Source organism: Equus caballus, chromosome 17 (assembly GCF_041296265.1).
Source record: "Equus caballus isolate H_3958 breed thoroughbred chromosome 17, TB-T2T, whole genome shotgun sequence".
NCBI lineage: Eukaryota > Metazoa > Chordata > Mammalia > Perissodactyla > Equidae > Equus > Equus caballus.
Genome location: NC_091700.1, coordinates 70,040,138 through 70,060,035, shown reverse-complemented (window position 1 = coordinate 70,060,035; position 19,898 = coordinate 70,040,138). Strand labels below are relative to the sequence as shown.

The following is a 19,898-nucleotide window of genomic DNA, read 5'->3' as shown; positions in this document are numbered from 1 at the left end:
AGGGAAGGAAGCAAAATAAATGCTTCTTATTGGCAGACACGGAGGTTTTTTGGTTGTATTTGTATAATAGTATTGTGGCAATAGATAACTGAGACAGCTAGGTGGGGATAGATTCTAACATCGATCATATGGTGACTCAGGTTTCACTGACACCAAGAAGTTGAGTTAAATTTGTTGAATTTTTCAAATTGTGGTTCTTCTTGGGTCCTAGACTTTTGTAACCACATTCGGCGAACACTTCTTATAGGATCTTCCTCTCTTGATCTGAATGGGTTTGAATAGAAAACTCACACATGGAAAAATATGTCTTCTATAACACTGGATAGTTCTGGATGGTTCTCTAACTGTGGTGCATACTGGCTTGTGCATACTGACTGAAGTTTTGGGTCACCACAATACAGTAGTACCCATCTTATCTGCAGTTTTGCTTTCTGTGGTTAACTACAGTTGAAAAATATTAAAGGAAAATTCCAGAAATAAACAATTCAAAAATTTTAAATTGCTCACTGTTCTGAGTAGCTGATGAAATTTCGTCCCATCCTCCTCAGTCCGGCCGGAGATGTGAATCATCCCTTTGTCTGCTGCATCCACGCTGTATGCACTACCTGTCCATTAGTCACCTAGTAGCCGTCTCGGTTATCAGATCAACTGTCCAGATATCACAGTGCTTGTGCTCAAGTAACCTTTATTTTACCTAATAATGGCCCCAAAGTTTGAGTAGTAATACTGGCAATTCAGATATGTCAAAGAGAAAGCACCAAAGTGCTTCCTTTAAGTGAAAGGGTGAATGGTGAAAGAAAATAATTGTATGGTGAGGTCACTAAGATCTATGGTAAGAATGAATCTTCTATCTGTGAAATTGTGAAGAAGGAGAAAGAAATTCATGCTAGTTTTGCTGTTGCACCCCAAATTGTATGTATAGGAAAAAATCTAGTATGTATAGGGTTTGGTGCTATCCATGGTTTTCGGCATCTACTGGAAGTCTTGGAATGCGTCCCCTGCAGACAAAGCGAGATTATGGTATGTCCCCAGGTTTCTTTCTATCTGATTCCAAGGACAAGCGATATACACAGACTTGCTCTAGGATTTTGCTGCTTTGGGTATTTCCCAAATAAGCTGTCTGTGTTGGCGGGGTTTTCTGCTGACTGCAGTAGGTTACAAGTCTGGAATTTAAATCTGATGTCTTCAGCCATCTTAGATTAAAAAACTTTTTTTCTTTTCCTCTCCCAGTGTAGAAAATAGTCATTTTCTTTCTTAAATTTTTCTGTTTTTTTGGTGCTCTCAAAACTGTGGAATGCGACTTTTGGGCAAAACCAGTTGTAAAGGGAAATGATATCATTAGTATAATGCCCATTAAATAGCTTTGCTTTCTCAGTCTTGGAACTAAATTCTGGTTCCCCTGGAGAATGCTCTGGTCTTCTCCCTTAGAAGATCTCAAGCTTTTCGTTGGCCCTTTCCACTCTCTTGGATTCCTCCTACCTCCTCCTGGGATGGTGGCAGTCTTCCCAGGATTACAAAGATGCAAGTGGCAGCCCCAAACTTTTTGCCATTCTCCCTCCAGGGAGTATCTTACCCCTAACTCTCTTGCAGCAGGAGTTTCGGTATCTTGTGCATGGGGAAGCAATAGAAGGAGTTGCTGCATGTTTCTGAGCTCTGATCCACTGCAATTGCCTGGATGTGTCAGAGGAGGAGGGATCCAGAGGTCGAACATCTCTATTATGGACTTTCAGACTCTCCTGCTGTCTGAAATCCCCTGCCCAACTTTTTAAGGCAACTGTGCACCTAGTGACTTAGTCTTTCTGAATTTTGTGGAATGAAGTGACTTGCTTCACGTTAGCCTCCTCTCCCATCCGCCACCAAGCGACCAAGCCAGGCACCTGTTGTTCAGCTTTCTCTGTTCTTTAACGCTTTTCCATCTTCCAAAAATGTGTTGACACTTCTTTTTCACTATTGTATCCTCTTACATTCTTTTGGTCTTTGTGGGTTTACATCTGGATTTTATTCCTCCTGTCTTATTTTAGTGGGGTTTTGCAAGAGAGTAACATCCATGTTGTATCTGCCACGTTTAGCCTGAAGTCTTCAGACTCCTTAGGTTTTTAGAAACACACATAAATTTATTCTACTATAGCTCAATAATTGCCTTCTTCAGGAATCTTGTCTTGCTGTTACAAAAAATCACATTATAAACTATTTTAGTAGAAAAAGAGTTTGGAAGTAAAGAGTTCAGAATTTTAAAGCGAAATTAATTTTTACCTATAGGAATTTCAGTAACTCTTAGAGTTATAAAAATAGCAACAAAACCTAAACATCACTGGGCATATCTAGCATTTGATTATACACAGCTTTTGTTCAAGAGAATGGATTTTCTCTTCCTCGCACTATCAATGCTCTCGTTAACACAGAGCTCATATTCATTGGTATTGTTTTAATCACCCATTTTGCTGGTTATTATGAGAAACAAAGGAGGAAGTTGCACAAAGAAAGCAGCTTTGGTGCTACAGCCTCTCTTTTGTGAAGCTGATGTTGGCTGTGATGGGGACAATATAACCCAAAGTCCGTTCTATAACAAATCAAGGATGTGACATTATAGTCAAATCATACGTAAGCTTTCACATATGCAAATATTATTATCTGTTAAATATAAATTGGATCATAACACACCCACTGTTTTGCAACTTGCTCGGTTCTCTTTGTCTATCATGAGCCCCTTCCATGTCATTACATAAAGAACTAACTCATTCTTCTTTTTCTAAAACAACTTCTCAGATGGTTTCCAATTCAAAGTGATGTTGTAATAAACACACTTTAATATACCTTTCTGCTCATTTGTTTAGGTATTTCTATAAGATATTTTTTTCCAGAAGTAGAATTCTGAGTCAAAGAACCTGCACCTGTCACATTTTAATACATAAGGCCAGATTAGCTTTCAAAAAACTATCAATTCATACTTTCTGAGTGTTTGTCAGAAAGACCATTTTTTCATCCCCTTTCCAAAACTGTTGTCCTTTTAATCTTTGCCTAGCTGATAAGTGAGACAGTATTGTCTTAGTTCACACTGGATCCTCAGTGTGATGGTGTTGCTCTTCACTCTACCTGAGTCCCCAGACAAAAACAGATACTTTTCTCCCATTTCTGATAAATGGTAGAAGAATGAAGTCAGGCCTAATGTTTTCAACAAGTCCAGATGCTTGTTAGTCATAGAGTAGTTATCCTTGAGAACATGAATGACTTGAATAGCTTATCTTTCCCACCTCTTGATTGCACCATTCTGGCAGCATTTTAGAAATACTCCCGGTCAGGGCTCAAATGCCCCCTCTCTGGTACCTCTCTCCCTAGGGCTTTCTGAGAAGAGTTTGAAGTCTCAGTAAGCATTGTCTCTAACTAGGTGGAGAATAATTTCCTTAACTGCCTTTCTTGGTGTCTTAGTTGAATCTTTGGGAGCTTCCTTTTGTTATCAGTTTCTTGTAGTAGTCACTAGAGAAGTATTCTGATTCTGTCTTTTTAGACTTTTGAAAAGGTTGCACTCTCCTCCCCCCACCTCCATGAGTTGTGGCCATGGGGATGCTTCCTCTTCACCTGAAGCCCTGTGAGAAGGGTTTGTAGGGGAGGAAGGCAATTCCTCTACCCTCTAGGTCCTTCTGGCTGGTCTAAGAATTAAACTGACATGAGACAGAGTAACAGGAGAAAATCAAACAAAGTTTAATAACATGTATACACGGGAGAAACCCAGGAAAACTGAGTAACTCACCAAAATGGCTGAATCCACCACTTTAAATACCATCTTTAGCTAAAGACAAAGGAAGATTTGGGGGGTATTGGTTTGGGACTTCAAAGGGGAGGAAAGCAATTCACATGGAGATGGAAAAGAAAATGTTTGATAAAACAAGTGTTTGCTGGGCCGTCTATGGACAATGAGACTCATGGGAGAACATTGATAAAAATGGGCTTAGCAAGGATCCTCCTGTCCAACACACCTAGTTTATATCATACTATAGTTATGGCATTAGCTCCTTCCTGGAACAGGTCTTCTATCTTAAATTCTGTCAGGCAGTTAGCGGGAAGGTCAAAGTTTCCTTCAGAGTCTTTCATTCTTAAAAATAATCATGCCAAAGAGATACATTTTGGGGTGGCCAATTCTGATCCCCCACAGGTTCTAAGGAAGGAAGAGTAGAGTAACGCATGACTCATGCTTGAGAAAGGGAGACAAACTGGTTAAAGCTGTCTGTGTCTTTGGATTAGAGTGGGGAAGTGAATTGGACACCTATTATGTATCTTTTCAAATTCTCTAGGCTTCATTTCTTATTCCAGCCATGTGGGCTTCAACCAATTTTGGGAAGTAAAAATTGACTCTACCTTACCTTGAACCTCTTACTTCCTCTGCTGGGGCTTCTCTGAGGCTGTGGCATGGGATGCTGTAGGACCCCACCGGGCGCTAATGCACATCTCTCTTGGACTCGTGGGAGAGTTAACACCCTGGGGACAACCTTGATCAATAGGGGATGGGTGCTGCCAGATAACTTTGTCTCCCTTTCTTGCCCTAGGTGAATGGTTCTGAGATGGATTTCATTAGACTACTTAAAAGGTTCTGCTGGAACGAATTGCCCATAGCAGTGACCAGTGCATCTGCGGTAGGCTGAATAATGACACCCCAAGGATGGCCATGTTCTTATCCCTAGAATCTGTAAATATGTTATCTTATATGGTGAAAGGGATTTTTCAGATGTGATGAAGTGAAGGATTTTGATATGGGTAGATTATCCTGGGTTATCTGGATGATCCAAATGTAATCACAAGGGTCTTTATAAGAAGGAGGCAATAGAGTTAGCGGTAGTAGAATGTATGATGAGCAAGAGGTTGGAGTGATGTAAGAAAGGGGTTATGAGTCAAGGAATACAGGCAGCCTCAAGAATCTGAAAAATACAAGGGCATGGACTCTGCTTTCAGAGGCTCAAGAAGAAACCAGCTCTGACAACACCTTGATTTTAACCCATAAGATCGGTTTTAGACTTCTTACCTCAGAAATATAAAATAATACATCTCTGTTGTTTTAAGACACTAAATTTGTCGTAATGTGATACAGCAGTAATAGGAAACTAATGTGGCATCCTTGTTTCATTCCCTCATCCTTCACTCCTATTCCTTGGAATCATATTCACAGATTAAGTGCTCATAGAGAAGGCTTTGTCTCAGTGTCTGCTTTCAGGGGAACTCAGGCTAAGATAGAAAGCAATTAGACTTCCACTGACAGTTTCTATGTGTGTTTTTCTTGAGGATCAGATCTAGGACGTGTGCAGTTGGCTCATCTTAGATTCCATGCAAGATGGCATTGGAAGGGAAAGGAGACCTCAACTGAAAGATGCTCAAGTGTGCACAGTGACCAGGGATGGAGAGAGAAGCTGCAATTGGCTAGCTAGTGGTGAGTACACTCCCAGGTCAGAGGATTGAAAGTGAAGTTCTAGTAATAGGGGAGGCAGTGTGAGTGTGTGTTGGGGTGTATCATCAGAGTCTAACTAGGAAAACAGAAATACCTTCAAGTATTCTAGTGGAGGAAATTTACTGCAGGAATTTGTTTATACAGGTGACAGAGGAGCTGAGAATCAAACAGGGGATGGAGAGGTAATCCAGAGATTGGCAAGAGCATGAAGCCACTGCATCCTGAGGTTGGAGGACAAAGTGAGAGGTGGTGTTACTGGAGCCCAAAAGCTGGGGCCGCTAGAAAGAAGCTGGAATCAGAGTGGGGCTCTTCAGTAGGAACTGAGCTTCTGAGGAAGCACAGCCAGTGCGGGAGAGGCCAGCAGAGGCGAAGTGAGATGGGGAGAAGTACCCTGGCTTTTCCCTTCCCTCTCACCTTCTCTTCCCCGTTGAGAACCTCCAAATGGCCAAAGCCAAAGAAGCTAGCTCTGCTGAAATATAGAGCAGGTGGAGTAGGGGATGGGTCTGAGAGCAAACAGATATAGCACTGGCATAGAGCATGCTGCCAAAGAACCTATGAAGAAACACCCACGGAAGAAAGAATCCATTTTAAACACTTGCCAATCCCTGTGGAAACCAATTCCAGATTGGAGCCAATTGGGGGACATTTTTTCCTGCCATTAACTCCTCTCTCTTACTATGCTGGCAAGCCCTGAGGGGTCAGAAACTATAGCCAGTAAGTTGGGCATATTCCTGGAGATGCTGACAGAATAAAGAAGGAGGAACCTGCCTTCTGCCTCCTTTTCCACTCCTGGATTCCCACTCACCATTGGCTTGAGCTGGAGGATGTAGAAGGTTTAACTCTGAATGAAATTTGGGTTTTTGGTTATTACATTGGAGCACACATTAATTACTAAAACAGGTCTGTTTTAGGCAGCACTGACATGACTGGAGGACATTATCTGAGAGAAGTCAGATAACCTATGGGGCCTGCTTTAGAGTTCATCTAAAGTAGTGTGAATAAATAAGCCTTCTCACACTGAACAGTTATGCAAAGAAAGTTGTGAGAGAAGAACAAAGTTTAGTTGCATTAGAACCCTTTTAATCCCATCTGTGAATGGGAAGCTTTGTGACTGGTCCCTTTGAAGCTCTTCTCACTTGAGTAGAGGTGACAGTGAAGATTCCAGACTCCTCCATTTACACACAGTAGTGGGTTAGGAGCCAATGGTCGTGTGCACGCTTTTTTCTCTTTTCACTGCCTCCACCATAGGAACCGAAATGTGGGAATAGTTGACATCTATTATTTTTAACATTCTTTAATATTCACACTTGGAATGATGAAGTCTTTAGCCTCAGCAGACAAGAAGGAGTGTATGCGATATCTTTAGTTGTGAAAATATAAAGTGCTACCTGTCCATACTCACCTTTTGTGATTGTTGAAATTCATGTCTCTTCCACATGGACTCTTGTCTGGAATTCTGAAGAATCCTGTATAAGGCACACCTGCTCCACAGACTAACATAATCCTAGGTTAGAATAGGAACAAGTCAACTTGAAATCAGAGTTGTGACCCTAGGAAAAAAATGGTGCACAGCAATGAAGTAAATTCTCAGAAGTCCCTGCTGATTTTGGAACAGAGACTGTCATAAACCCATGATTGAGAGTGTTATCACAGAAAGGGATGGGAATGGAAAGATATTGATTGAAGTGTTGAAAGTACTAAATCTCTTCTTGGAGAGGGAATGCTGTATGATCTTAGATAAGACATGTGGAGGGCTGGGGCATATTAAGAGGGTCTTCACTTTGAAGGGAGAGATTGGCCCAATAATTAGGCAAGGAGGAGATCTTAAAGCTGGGAATTGAGATGTTAAAGCAGGCTTGGGATATCTGGGGGAAAGTGAGAGAGGGCCCAGAAAGTGGAGCCGGAAACTACCTTTCAAACTAGGTGACCACACCTCAGAGACCCAGTGACTCTGGGGAGGAGGAGGGAATGGCAATAGATTGGGTTAGTATTTCACCCAATACTTTTCTTTGCCTTTAGGCAAGAAAGCTGCTCATCATTATTGAGCAAGGACTACCCAAAGTTTGTCCACTGTCAGGGGAAGCCAGGCCTACACCTGAGCCTAGCAATCTGCTTTGGGTGGAGTGGATGTGGTCAATGATGCTGGGAGAAAGGAGAGTGCTCTAAGAAAACAAGTAGTGATTCTCTAGTAGAAAAATATGGGCACTTCACCAGGATTTAGGTCCAACCCACATGCTCTTGGGTAGTTAGTACTCTGAAAAAACAGATTCCAGATGTTAACTTTGTTCCCATATCCTGGGAAGGGCAGATTGTGTGGGGTGCACTAGTATGCCAGCAAATGTCATTTATAAGAATGCAAAGTTTACTTGAGGAGGAATGCAACAGAGTGACATGCACACACACATACACACACACAATTACCAGGGAAGAAAATGAATGAAGAGCTCTGGCAGACTAGGATTAGATTGGTCAGCATTGGGAGGTGGTGCTAGGAGTATGCATGGATTGTGACACTTGAGGAAGCCTGTGAGCTGTGCAATGAAAGCAACAGGCTTGGAACGAATCACATGAAGAAGAGCAGAGGCACCTTGAGAATCTGCCAGCTTCTGCCGTATGAGCAGTATTGAGGGCATGGTGGCTTAGTCAATGCCTGCCCATCCCCATCCATGCGCCCTGTGCCTACAACAGGAGAGGAGCCACAATAGCTATCCTTCTAGGAGGTATCTGGTGAGAAACTCCAGCAAGAGCTGATGTAATAGGCAAAAGTGATAACTGTTCAGCTCTCTCTAAACCCCTCAGTATGGATCTCTCCCTTGGAACACTTACAAGTTCCAATGTCACTCCCAAACCTGTCTACAGAATACAGATTGAAACAGAAATTTAGCCCTTGACAAATAGCGGGCTGCGTGACATGAGAGAGAAAACGTTAATGCCTTTATTTTGTGTGACTTAAGAGAAACAACTTGATATTCTTTCCCAGAGCTGGGACATGTGGAAACATGGCCCTGTGTACCATCTCTGTTACATAAGTAACAAAATCACATTTTCAGATGTCATCTCCCTACCCCATAACTCACATTAGTACTTTAATGAAACCAATTAATATTCTACTTCAACTTTGATTTCTAAAGGGGACCCAAAATATGAGTGTCACTAAGATTTTTATCATTTGCATTTCTCTTTGACACCATGGTGTACATTATCTGCATAATCTCAGTATCAGCAAATGTTACCCAGAAGTTTATAGGTGTTGCTGAAACCATACACTTTCTGTTCCCACACCCTGGCTAGAAGTATGGTTAGTAAGTAGTCTCTAAAAGATCAGGTAGACTGCTTCTTGATGGAGCTTGTTCTAATTTGAATGATCCAGAATTACAGGCAGAAAAAGTGAAAGATTGTTTTGTAATTATTCGCAATTTATGAATATTTAATATACTACTCCATTGGACATAGATCTACTTTGCTGTTTTAAAAGTGCTTTCATATACAAGCCTAGAAATACATTTGGCCCAACTCTGGAAAACTTACAGTGAAGTCATTACAGCAGATGCCTCTGCAGTTGCTGAATTTAAGTCCTGCCTTGGTCAGGGGAGAGAAGAGGCCTGCCTCCAGCATGATCTGATATAAGAAGGTAGGTGAGTGGTCATCTCATCTGAGTAATCCCTTAGAGGGCTCACTTCCTCTGTGCATATTTGAGTGTCTTATGGTAAACTCTTAGGCTGGTAGTGAAAACATTAGGAAATTGCTGCGTTTGGAAAATTCTCTGTATCTACTCATTTTTGTTGTTTAAGTAGATAAAGCTATTAGGCTGCTATTAGAGGTAACTGGTTTTCTAAATTCAATTTGTCAAAATTAATCTTTTTTGAGTTATGCAAACATACACACAAATGCAAATCTGCCAAAAATATATTTACCTAATTTAAAAATTAGTTAATCATTTTTTAACTAAAAGTCCCCCAAGAGTGAATGTAAACTTGCAAATTAGATCTTACAGAGGATTTAAAGAAAAATCTCAGTGAGATCTCAAGCCACAAGGGATAATTTTTTAACCCCAAAATTCATCCAGCCTCAGAAGCATTTGAAAAAAAATCAATTTTCTTTAGGGAATTTCCATGTAAGACGCTACTATTTTCATATTGCATCTTGCTTGTATTTTTAAACATGGAATGGCAGATTTGGTGAAGTATGAAAGGAACCAAATGCTTTTAAATTTTGCGTGGGAGGTCTTTTGAAGGGGAGGGGATTTTTACTTTTATGACTGTATTCAGATCTACATCAAATGTAGCTGCAAGATGATAGAGTGACGTGAACATGACTGGAAATCAGAAAGTGAGACTCCATTAACGTCGTGATAGACTGTCCTCTATCACAGAGGTCAACACCTCTCTCCCCACGATTGGGCACATTGACCAACTCTTTCTGACTTAAGCATACAAAGACTTTGTAGGAAGGATAAGGATAGCTCATAGATCCAAGGAATTGCTGAATCATCAAACCTCTGGAAGGACAGGAGTGGGAATAGCTCCAGGGAACCTTCAGGAAAATTCACTGACACTGTCTTCTCTGGACAGTGCCCTTGGAAAAACTCAGCCCCGATGGATTCTATCTGTTTTTCATGATGGTATAAATAGGTGCAGCCTCCCAGGAAAGAAAGTCCAATTGGTCTGGCCTGGGTCACATGCCCTTCTTTCAGCACCCTTGAGATAGCCCCACGGGACGAGAAGAACAGGAAGGGATATGATCCTTCAAAGGAAAAGTCAAGGTTGTTGCCAAGAGAAAGGGAAAGGGAGATTGGGCCAGCATCCCTCGTACTGTGGCAAAGCAAAACCATCAAAAGGAGTTTTATTTCCAGCTGCTCCTTGAGCCTTATCATCTAACCCAAAGTCAACATGAATGCAGCTGAAAAAAGAATATGCAGATTAAAAATCTGCTTCTTTAACATGCTTTTCACGTTCTTCTGATGTTTTCAAATGGATTCGCAGTGGAAAATTCTTGTAGAAGAGGCACTGAGCTGAAGGAAAGGCATAGATTAGGAAAATTGGGTGGCAAAAGCATGCAGACAACAATGACATCTCTTTCTTCTTTATCAGATACGCATCTCTCATTGTTAGAAGAATTTAGTAAAACAAGCCCAATCTACTTTCTGCTTATTTTACACCTATAATTATAATAATAACGTGCACTATAATTCATGCAAATTATATGCAAATCTTAATAAGAGTAACTGGAAACCAGTGCAATCAACATTCTATATATACTTACCTCAACACTGGGAATTACCATGTATTTAAATATAACGACATAAACTCTTCCTATCTGATTATACTCACATAATGAGATGGTTTCTATATCAGACATGCATTTAATTAAAAGAATGTGTAATGGTGGGTATATAGGAAATGATTTAGATAATTAATGACTAACACTGACTTTACAAACAACATTATTTTTATATATTCCCGTCCCCTCTCCACTCTATCCAGAGTTCTGAGGTTTTTGCCTTTTGTGAAGAACAGTCTCGAACAATATGCATATTTCTTTTAGGAAAAGTCCTCACAATTTGACTAACTTATAGGCAAAGGTGGATTTACTTCGAAGAAAATGAAGCTTTAGTTTTAGTACCCCTCACTTATATGGACCATGGAGCTAAGTTCGGATATTTGTAGAAATTTTTCTTAAAAGAGAATCCCTCAAATTATGTTACTTTAGTCTCCAGAAAACCTGGATCTGCCCCACTTATGGATTTTGTGTATGTAACCAACCTAAGGTCAGCTATCCCTTCAGCCATGCCCTGATTATGTTTCAGGCTGCATCAAAGCAGATTTGGAACATTGTACGTTCAATGGTTTTGTCAAGACATCCAATAAACACTGAGGATTTTTTTTGTGTGTACTCTTTTGGTAGTGTTTACTGAAGATATGGGGGAAGGAGGCGGGGCTGGGGGTGGGGAGGAACTGAGTAGGAGTGAGAGCTCTATGTTACATAACATATAGCATTTGAAAAACATAGCATACTAGATATCTGTGTTCACTGGACTTCTTTCTTGGCCTTGCCTCTAACAAGATTCCACTGCTGATTCTTTTTTCCCTTGCCTCCTCTTCTCTGGATCCGCTTTCTCCTTTTGGTTTTCCCAGAGGTCTCAAGATCCTTTGCCCTGTATTACACAGAACCATCTGGCTCTCTCACTAGCCTATCCCCTGCGTGCTTGCTCACCCATCACAGGACCTCGGAACATAAGGCCACATTTAAATGGCCTTTGATCTTTAAAAAACACTTTAATGAAAATCTTTTACTTGAGTTTGTCCTCTGGTGTCTCAAATCTCACTAAAATGACTCTTAAAAGTATTCTGTTTTCCAAAAATGCACAATGCTTGCACCAAGAGGAATTTTGGGAACTGAAATATTCTCTACCTCCATCTTTTTCATGCATGTTTTTACATTTAAACTGAATTTAATTGAAAAACACTTGGGATGGCATGATTTGCTGCTGGATTGCTGTCTTGTCTCTTCATCTCTTATCCCAGCAGTAGTACCACATAGGAGAGGCTCAATGAATGAATGTTGAATGTTTATTGAAAGAAATTACCATTTTATAAGAGGTGCATACTGGTGTCTACATTTTTCATGTGGCCTGATACAGAAGCTAGAGGAAACACACACACTGACCGGGCCCTTTCCCCAGAGAGTTCACAGAATCTGTGTAGATTGAAAGAACAAACAAAGGAAAAGAAAAGAAAACCAAATCAAACTAGTCTATCTGTTTACAACTTAAGTGATTAATAATAGGGGCATTTTGAACTAAATAAACTCCTGCTATTGACATATGTGTGCTTTCATATCATTTTACAAGCAATGCTTTATAGGCTTTGGAATTTTCGCAAAACAGATAGATGCTATGGGAAAGTAATCTAACTTTTAGGGGGCGTTTTTATACTGCAAATGAGAAAATACAGAGATAGAATACATAAAATGGTAAAGAATAGACTTTATGACAAAGAAAAGAGGTAACAAGGTTTTTTGTTCATCTCAAATATTCTGAATCCTGCTGAATTTTATCATACAGTGAAAAGCAATTTTCAAAATAGCAACTGAAGAAACAAAGTATTTTTAGTCCCCTGAAATGGTTTTCTACTTTGTAGGGCTCCTGGCTTGTACCAAATTGTAACTTTTCTTTTCCTTTAATTAGTGCCAATTCTCTTCTCAAAGAGGAGACATATTTTCTGATTCCACCAACATGCCCCCTTAGTAGCATCTGTCACTGTTGTCTCATCCTTGGAGTTGACTGGGACCAACTCTTTGATTCAGCTTAGGAAGAATGCACTAGTCAGGGGTGAAGCTTCTGACTGACATGCCAGGGATTTTATCAGGCATATCTCAGGTCAGGTTTTGTCACACAGGCACTTGATTTGGGATGAAGAGAAGGAAGGCCATGAAGGTGTTATTATCATGCTGCTCTGGGTGTATAATTGGGTCTGTTGAAGGGATATATAAGTGAAGAAACTCAGCATTTTAGTGGTGATCTTACTATCAACCATTTTCTTAAATAAACTTACTAGACTCCAGTTAAATCTACTCTTAGAGTCCGAGATTATTGTTTCTGAGAGACAACATTAACACCAGAATTTTCCATGATAAATCATGACTTGGGAATTTTTTGGTTCAGCATATTTCATAAGGCATGAGATTTAATAGAATAAAATAAGGATTAAAAGGAGCATTTTTCTTTCTTTTACAGGTTCCCATGACACTATTTATTGCAACTCCATTTCCCATTCCTCTTCAAGAAGTTTAGTCATCATACTTTTTCTTAGCGTAGACACGAACTGAAAATCTGAACCTAAAATATTTTTAGGGACAGATTGACAAGAGCTGGATTTAGTATTAGGAGACTTTGTTAGTTTGGGACAATATGTTCTTTCGAAAAAGTACACATAGCCTGGGACTTCTGTAAAAATTTATTTTATAAATTCAAAAGTAAATAAAGAAAACATAAGAAAAATTTTCCTTTCCTTTGCTTTTTTTCTTGGTATTATAGCAGTCTTTAAAAAATGACAGCAGCCTCTATTTATCACTTAAGCTATTGATGTAACCATAGTGGTATCATTGATTTCCAATTTTCAGGCAAACTGTTATTGCTGGTGGAAGCCCAAGTCTATTCATTTATTATTGTGTGTACTCAAGGGAGGGAGAAGAGCCCGTTGATCCAGCAGTTCACAAGCTGGTAAATATTTAATGTTTATTCCCATCACTGAGATTATTTAAAGTTTGGATATTGACAGTCATTCACATGTATGAATTGGTGTGGCCTGCAGTACAGAACATAGTCTCCAGCAGTTAGTCTCCAGTTTATTTCGTCTTTGTAGATTGATGTATTTGCTATGTAGTAGTTTTGCAGCATTATTTTCCAGATGGCTGTTTTATGCCCAAATTTAAATTTCAGTTAATCTTGATGTCTTTTGGTGGAAGGATTGTGTAAAAGACACTTCATCTCTACTCTTTCTCACCAATTGAACATTATTAGAACGTTAACATCCTCAAGTGTACTTGCGAATTATTGACCTTTACAATTACCATAACACCTGTGTCTTCTCATGCTGTTTCTCACTAGAGATCCTTTGCTACATCAAGAGAAAGATTCTGCTTTCAGATTTTCACCACAGCAACAAATACTTTGCTTCATACCAGTACAGTTATTCACATTTAAGTGCTTAAACCTTGGTTTTTATTTTGACATCCTTAGTGGTCTGCCCAGCCTTAGTCTTTGAAGCCATTGTCCTCTTCCCAGCTATCATATACCTGCTGACCCTTCCAGGGAAGCATGCATACCTAGAAGCAGTGGAGACAGTTCTCTTGGAGACTCATGTTCTGCTGAACTGGTTCTGATCAACTCGAATTTTGACTTCAAGATCACTTGGCTTTTTGGACCTTGTGTTGATTTCTGCCTTTTACCCTTGGATTTAATGCTTGGCTTCTGTCTCCTGGGCCTTTGAACCTCATTTTTCCCAGTGGTTTTTGGGCTGATCGTCCCTTGTATTCACAGCCTCTACTGCTCCCTTTCAAGCCTACAGAATCTGATCCTGACCCCACCCAAATACTTGATCATCAACCCAGTTGAGTCAGACCCGCAACCCCTTCAAGAGAAAAAGAAATCATATATTGGTTAAACAACTATTTCTCTGTCCTTTACAACAAAACAGGTATAAGACTCTTGCTTTCTTGTTAATGTTGTGTGCTATTATAGCAGGATTATACTTCCATTTTAAAAATTGTGAATTAATATTAAACTACAGCTTACACATTAGAAATTACACATTCCACTGGCTTCTCTACAAAATTAGTTTTATTATTTCTCTCATCTTTTGGGGAAACATATGAGAGTCTGAGAGATGTAGAGTCTCTAAACAAACTTTTGGCTAGTCTTCCCTGTGAGACAGAAAATTGGAAAACAGTGTAATATTCTACCTGTTATATGTTTAATTCATCAAGTGCATTTTTAAAGAACTGTGTATTTTTGCTTGGTTCTGATAGAGATTGTTAAAATACCCTAGAAGATAATGTTTTGTTAAAAAAAAAAAAAGGCCCTGGAGTCAAACTGCCTGAGTCCCAACCCTGGCTCTGTGTGGTATTGGACAAGTCACTTAACTTTTTTGGGACTTGGTTTCCTCATCTCTAAATGATAATGTTTTGACTATAAAATGAGATAATGTATGAAGTGTTTAGCATGAGGTCTTATTCATAACAAGCGCTAAATAAATGTTATTATGATATGTATGTTATATCAATTAGTGCTCTTTCAACTAAAAGTAACAAAAATCCTGACTCAAACTGGCTTAAACACTAAGGAAATTTACTTTCTCATGTAACAGGAAGACTGATGGTAGGACCCTGGTTACTGCCCTTAAGGGGTGGTTGAGTCCATAGCTCAATGATGTTATATTCAGATACTCATATTCTTTCCATCTGTAATCTGTAATTCTTAACATTGGCTTCATGTGTAGATAGCAACATGGCCATTGTAGTTTCTGGACGTGAAAAAATCCAGTAGAACAGGGAAGCTATTCCATCTTGTAGATCTCTTAAGCAGGGATAGTTTTCCAGGAAGCTCCCCAAAAGACATCTTTATACTTTTCTTTGGTCTGAGCTGAGTTACAAGCCTGTTACTGAACCAATCACTAACAAAGGAAGTGAGATCCCTCTTAGACTAACTAAGTACATCTTCTGGATTTGAAGATGGAGTCTGCTTCCTCTGAAGGAAGAAGTTCATTTTCCAAGATTGTGCAAACAACCTCAACGACACAAGAAAGGTAAGGTGATTGAACTTAACGATTCTTCTGACACTGACCCCAGGCCTTTTCGTTATCTCATGTACTCTGTGTCTATTGTTTTCCTTGATGTTCTGTCTCCTTAACTAGAGGGTATGCCTTTTAAGGTAAGGGATGTATCTCCTTTGTATTATAGTGTCCAGTATTTTAGGATTCAGGAAACGTTTGTTGATTATAAATGATCTGCTGAACCAAGGCAAAATTAAAAATCTTGAGTTTGAATCTTTCCTCGACAGTGATACACTTGTGGACAAAGCAATTAATTTCTGCCTGCGTCATTCTTAGAGGGTATTTATTTATATGCAAGTAAATCCATTTTCCTACAAAATGAAAAAAGGCAATTTGGTACTTAATTTCCTTTCCTTGACTTTTTTTTGGCTATTTCATAGAATTTCTCACAAGCTAGTTTTATTTTAAAGACTTGAAACTATTAACATACCAGGAAAGCCAAAAATTATAAAGTAAGCCAAAGGCACATGTAGACAAAGCCGAAATCCAATCCAACCAAAACAAACAAAAAAGGAAATCAGAAACCATTCTGCAGAAGCAGACAGAATAACCAGCTTCTAAATTGGGGTTTTCTGGGAAAGAAGAGCACAATCAGTTGGAAAGGGATCAACCTAACATGTGCAGTTTAGGGTAAGATAACAGCATCAGAATAAACAAAATCTACCATAATTAAATAGTTGAAGACATCTGAGACCGAATGCTTTCTATCATAAATAAATTTATTTCTATCAAATTATGTTATTGTAATCTAAGAATAACTTTCTAAATGAATTAAGTGGAACAGTACTGTTTTCTTCTGGCCTTCATTTGTGACTGATACGCCGCTGACTCCATTGGAACCACCTGTGTGGGTCCTGCTCCGTCCGTGGACTTAGTTAGGAGGATTCCTCCATGATAAAGCCCAGGATAAAGAACTAAATGCTAGAATTTAAACCCAGACAGATAAAGATGTGGCCTTGTACCAACATTTACATGTTTGGAGTCATTTGAAAAGTAGGCTAATTGTTCATTTTTTTCCCATTTTCACCTTGAGCTCTCTCTCATTCCAAATTTGTTTTGATTTTGATCAATGCTTTGAACACAACCAAAGTTAACAAGGTCATCTGCATGGACAGTTGCTGCAAAGGCTTTTTGTAGGCAATGAATGTCTTTATTCTGTGGTGTGTGGTCTGCACAAGTCCACAGGAAGAAAAATACTGACATAAAAATATCTATTAGTATTCAATCAGTGTATGACACATCCCAGTAATGTGTGAATAAAAATACAAGACTAAAAATGTTTCTTTCCAACTATTTATTAAAATATATCATTATTTAAATGCGGTATAATATATATTTTTGTGAATGCTATTTGTACACAATTGTGCATTCACTTTCTGTGAATGAAAGAGAAAAATTGGGGGGCTAAGAAGAATGTACTGTTTCTGTTGTAGCACACATCTCTAGTTTTGATTTAAAAAAGAAAATGAACATTTTTAAAACCCAAAAGTGGGCAATTTCTATTACAGTAAATGTTGCAATATTCAACATATGTGCATTGAATTAATTGATTGTCTAGTTCCTTTCTCTTCTTTTAAAAATCTGCCTTCATTTCAGTCACTTCACCAGAGAAAATATACATTAAAGATTAAAAAAGAATGAACTATGATGGCTAAATAAAATTTTATTGTTCAAAATACATTTTTTTTTAAGATTTTTTTTATTTTTTCCTTTTTGTCCCCAAAGTCCCCCGTACATAGTTGTATATTCTTCGTTGTGGGTCCTTCTAGTTGTGGCATGTGGGACGCTGCCTCAGCGTGGTCTGATGAGCAGTGCCATGTCCGCGCCCAGGATTCGAACCAACAAAACACTGGGCTGCCTGCAGCAGAGCGCGCGAACTTAACCACTCGGCCACGGGGCCAGCCCCTCAAAATACATTTTAATCACTCATTCTTGTCTTGTCTCCTCATTTGTTAAGGCCACTTTCAACCCTGAGCATTGCTCGGATTTAATCATGTGCTGAATTGCTTGTGTTAACCTCTTGGCTGTTTTGGTCTGGTAAGGCATGGTGGACCCATCTTAATTGACAGTGATTCTATCCCAATTAAATGCAAACAACTCTGACAAGTTTTTTTTCAGCCAGTACATTTTCATAAAATATTTCTTGACTCTAGGAGAAACCAAATTTGAAATTACACTTTAGGTAAAGAGAAAAGGTATTCAAAAGTCTTGATATAATTTCTGATTCCTTCTGGGAAACATGCTAGCTGTAGTTTCAGCAATACTTTCCATTATTAATCTTATTGCTAAATTATTAAAATATTTCGGGGGAAAATGGATTGTCATTAAATCTGACAAGTTCTATTGATTTGAAATGGTAGATAGATCTGTAAGCACTAAGGAGTCACTCAGTTATGTAGATCTTCGGAAAATATTGCCTTTCACTCTGGAGAACCGGAAGCTGTTGCTGGGGGAGGCAGTGGATTCTTCTACGGGGAAGGGTGTGAAGGAATGCTGTTTGCTTGTGATGGTTTGAATGTGAACAGGTTACAGTCAGGGAAACGGGCTAAATGACTCCAGAGATGTCGGGACCAAAGACTCAATGACCTTTTCCCGTATTTAACTGTAATTGACCTTGTTCAGTATCAGCAATTTCAGTCTCTATATTCAGACTTCTGTACGTTCCATTGCTTATTTTCATATGTAACCCAGATAGGAAGTAAAGTCACTCTCCTGATGTCCAACTATTGTTTTCTAAGATGTTGTTAGTGCTGTTGAGTTGCTTCTGACTCCTAGTGACCGTGTGTACAGCAGAGTGGAACCCTGCCTGATCTTTTTGCATCATCCTCTCATCTTCTGGCGCTGTATCAGACAGTGCTTTGCTGCTATTCCTAGGGTTTTCATGGCTAATTTTTTTGGGAGTGGGTGGCCAGGTCCTTTTTCCTAGTCTGTCTTAGTCTGGAAGCCCTCCTGAAAACTGTCCACCATGGATGACCCAGCTGGTATTTGAAATACCAGTGGCATAGCTTTCGGCATCACAGCAGCATGCAGCCATCACAGTATGACAACCACCAGACGGATGATGTGGTACCCTGACTGGGAAAGGAACCCCGACTGCTGGGGTGGGAGCCAAATCTTAACCTCTAGACCGCCAGGCTGTCTTGTTTTCTAAGACCTTGCTAAAATCATGGTTTTGAGAGTCTAGAGCTTGCCTTATGGTTTCTGTTAATTTTTGGACCTTTCACTCATATAGTCCTCAATTTTTCTGTCTGTCTCTTATCCCATATCAACCACAGAGCTTGAAATTCTTTTCCTGCTTTTTTCACAGTAATACCCGACCCCCAAAATTTGCATAACCTAAGCTCATAAAAGCACTCAGCAGAACAAAGGAGGCTTCACTTTCTTATATAGCAGTTGGAGATCTTAGCAAAAAAGAGAAATATCCACAGGAATAGAGAAGATGCGGAAGAATGGAAGGTGACTGGACTAGCAGTGTTTTCTTCCTTGTATTTTTTAAATAAAAATTTACTTAAGTGATTAACAGCCAGTCGAGTGTTTTTCTAGCCTAATTCAGAAAGGATTACCTCTTTGGATAACTAGTCACTTCAGCGAGACACTGACTTATTAAACATACGTCATATTTGACTGCTAGCTCTCCTTTCCCAAACATCAGCTGCAAAAGAATCCTTTCTTCTTTCCTTTCTTAGCCTCCCTCCCTTAAAATTATCTTAAAAACTTTACTCCATGGTGTAACAACCCATCTGGAGCCGTTTGCATGTAGCCTGCCTGTTTACTTACAGAGTCATCTCCGGGCATAACCTCTGTAGCTTCACTCACACAGGATACAGTCAGGGAAAATGGGGTCAAAGTAAAATTCCAGCACAGCTTGGTCCAATTGATGTTGATAAGCCCTTCTACTTCAGCCTTGTCTCTGTTAGGGATAAAGATGAAATTTTAGCTGAAAGGCAGCATGTTGCAACAAGTTAGAAAGATAGGTGTCCAGAATAAAGACGTTCTCATTGCAATTTTTTTCCCCCTGTGCATATAATCAAATCCTCATTAAACCTCTGGGACCACATGGTACTGCTACATTGAATGATAAATTCGGGACAGATAATGCATCCAGCTGGGAATACTTAAGAAAACTTGAATAC

The 19,898-nt window shown here is 39.4% G+C and overlaps 3 long non-coding RNA genes across 5 annotated transcripts in view; 2 read left to right on the top strand and 1 right to left on the bottom strand.

Annotated features, from left to right (window-relative positions):
- Positions 1 to 13,433, top strand: part of LOC102148499 (uncharacterized) — a 45,547-nt gene extending 32,114 nt beyond the window's left edge. The window contains exons 5-8 of the long non-coding RNA XR_288655.3: positions 4,542 to 4,628; positions 5,278 to 5,416; positions 5,579 to 9,065; positions 13,170 to 13,433. This is a non-coding gene — a long non-coding RNA (uncharacterized lncRNA). The remainder of the gene's footprint in view (positions 1 to 4,541; positions 4,629 to 5,277; positions 5,417 to 5,578; positions 9,066 to 13,169) is intronic.
- Positions 1 to 19,898, top strand: part of LOC138918539 (uncharacterized) — a 312,832-nt gene that overhangs the window by 211,431 nt on the left and 81,503 nt on the right. The gene's annotated exons all lie outside the window — the stretch shown is intronic.
- LOC138918540 (uncharacterized) overlaps positions 1 to 19,898 on the bottom strand; it is a 61,564-nt gene that overhangs the window by 21,476 nt on the left and 20,190 nt on the right. The window contains exons 2-4 of one of the 3 annotated variants that reach the window (XR_011428018.1): positions 19,543 to 19,675; positions 6,837 to 6,938; positions 30 to 2,162 (exon numbers count right to left, since the gene is read on the bottom strand). This is a non-coding gene — a long non-coding RNA (uncharacterized lncRNA). Of the gene's footprint in view, positions 1 to 29; positions 2,163 to 6,836; positions 6,939 to 17,044; positions 17,624 to 19,542; positions 19,676 to 19,898 lie in introns of those variants that run through there. The other 2 variants (XR_011428016.1, XR_011428017.1) reach the window with 2 other exon arrangements.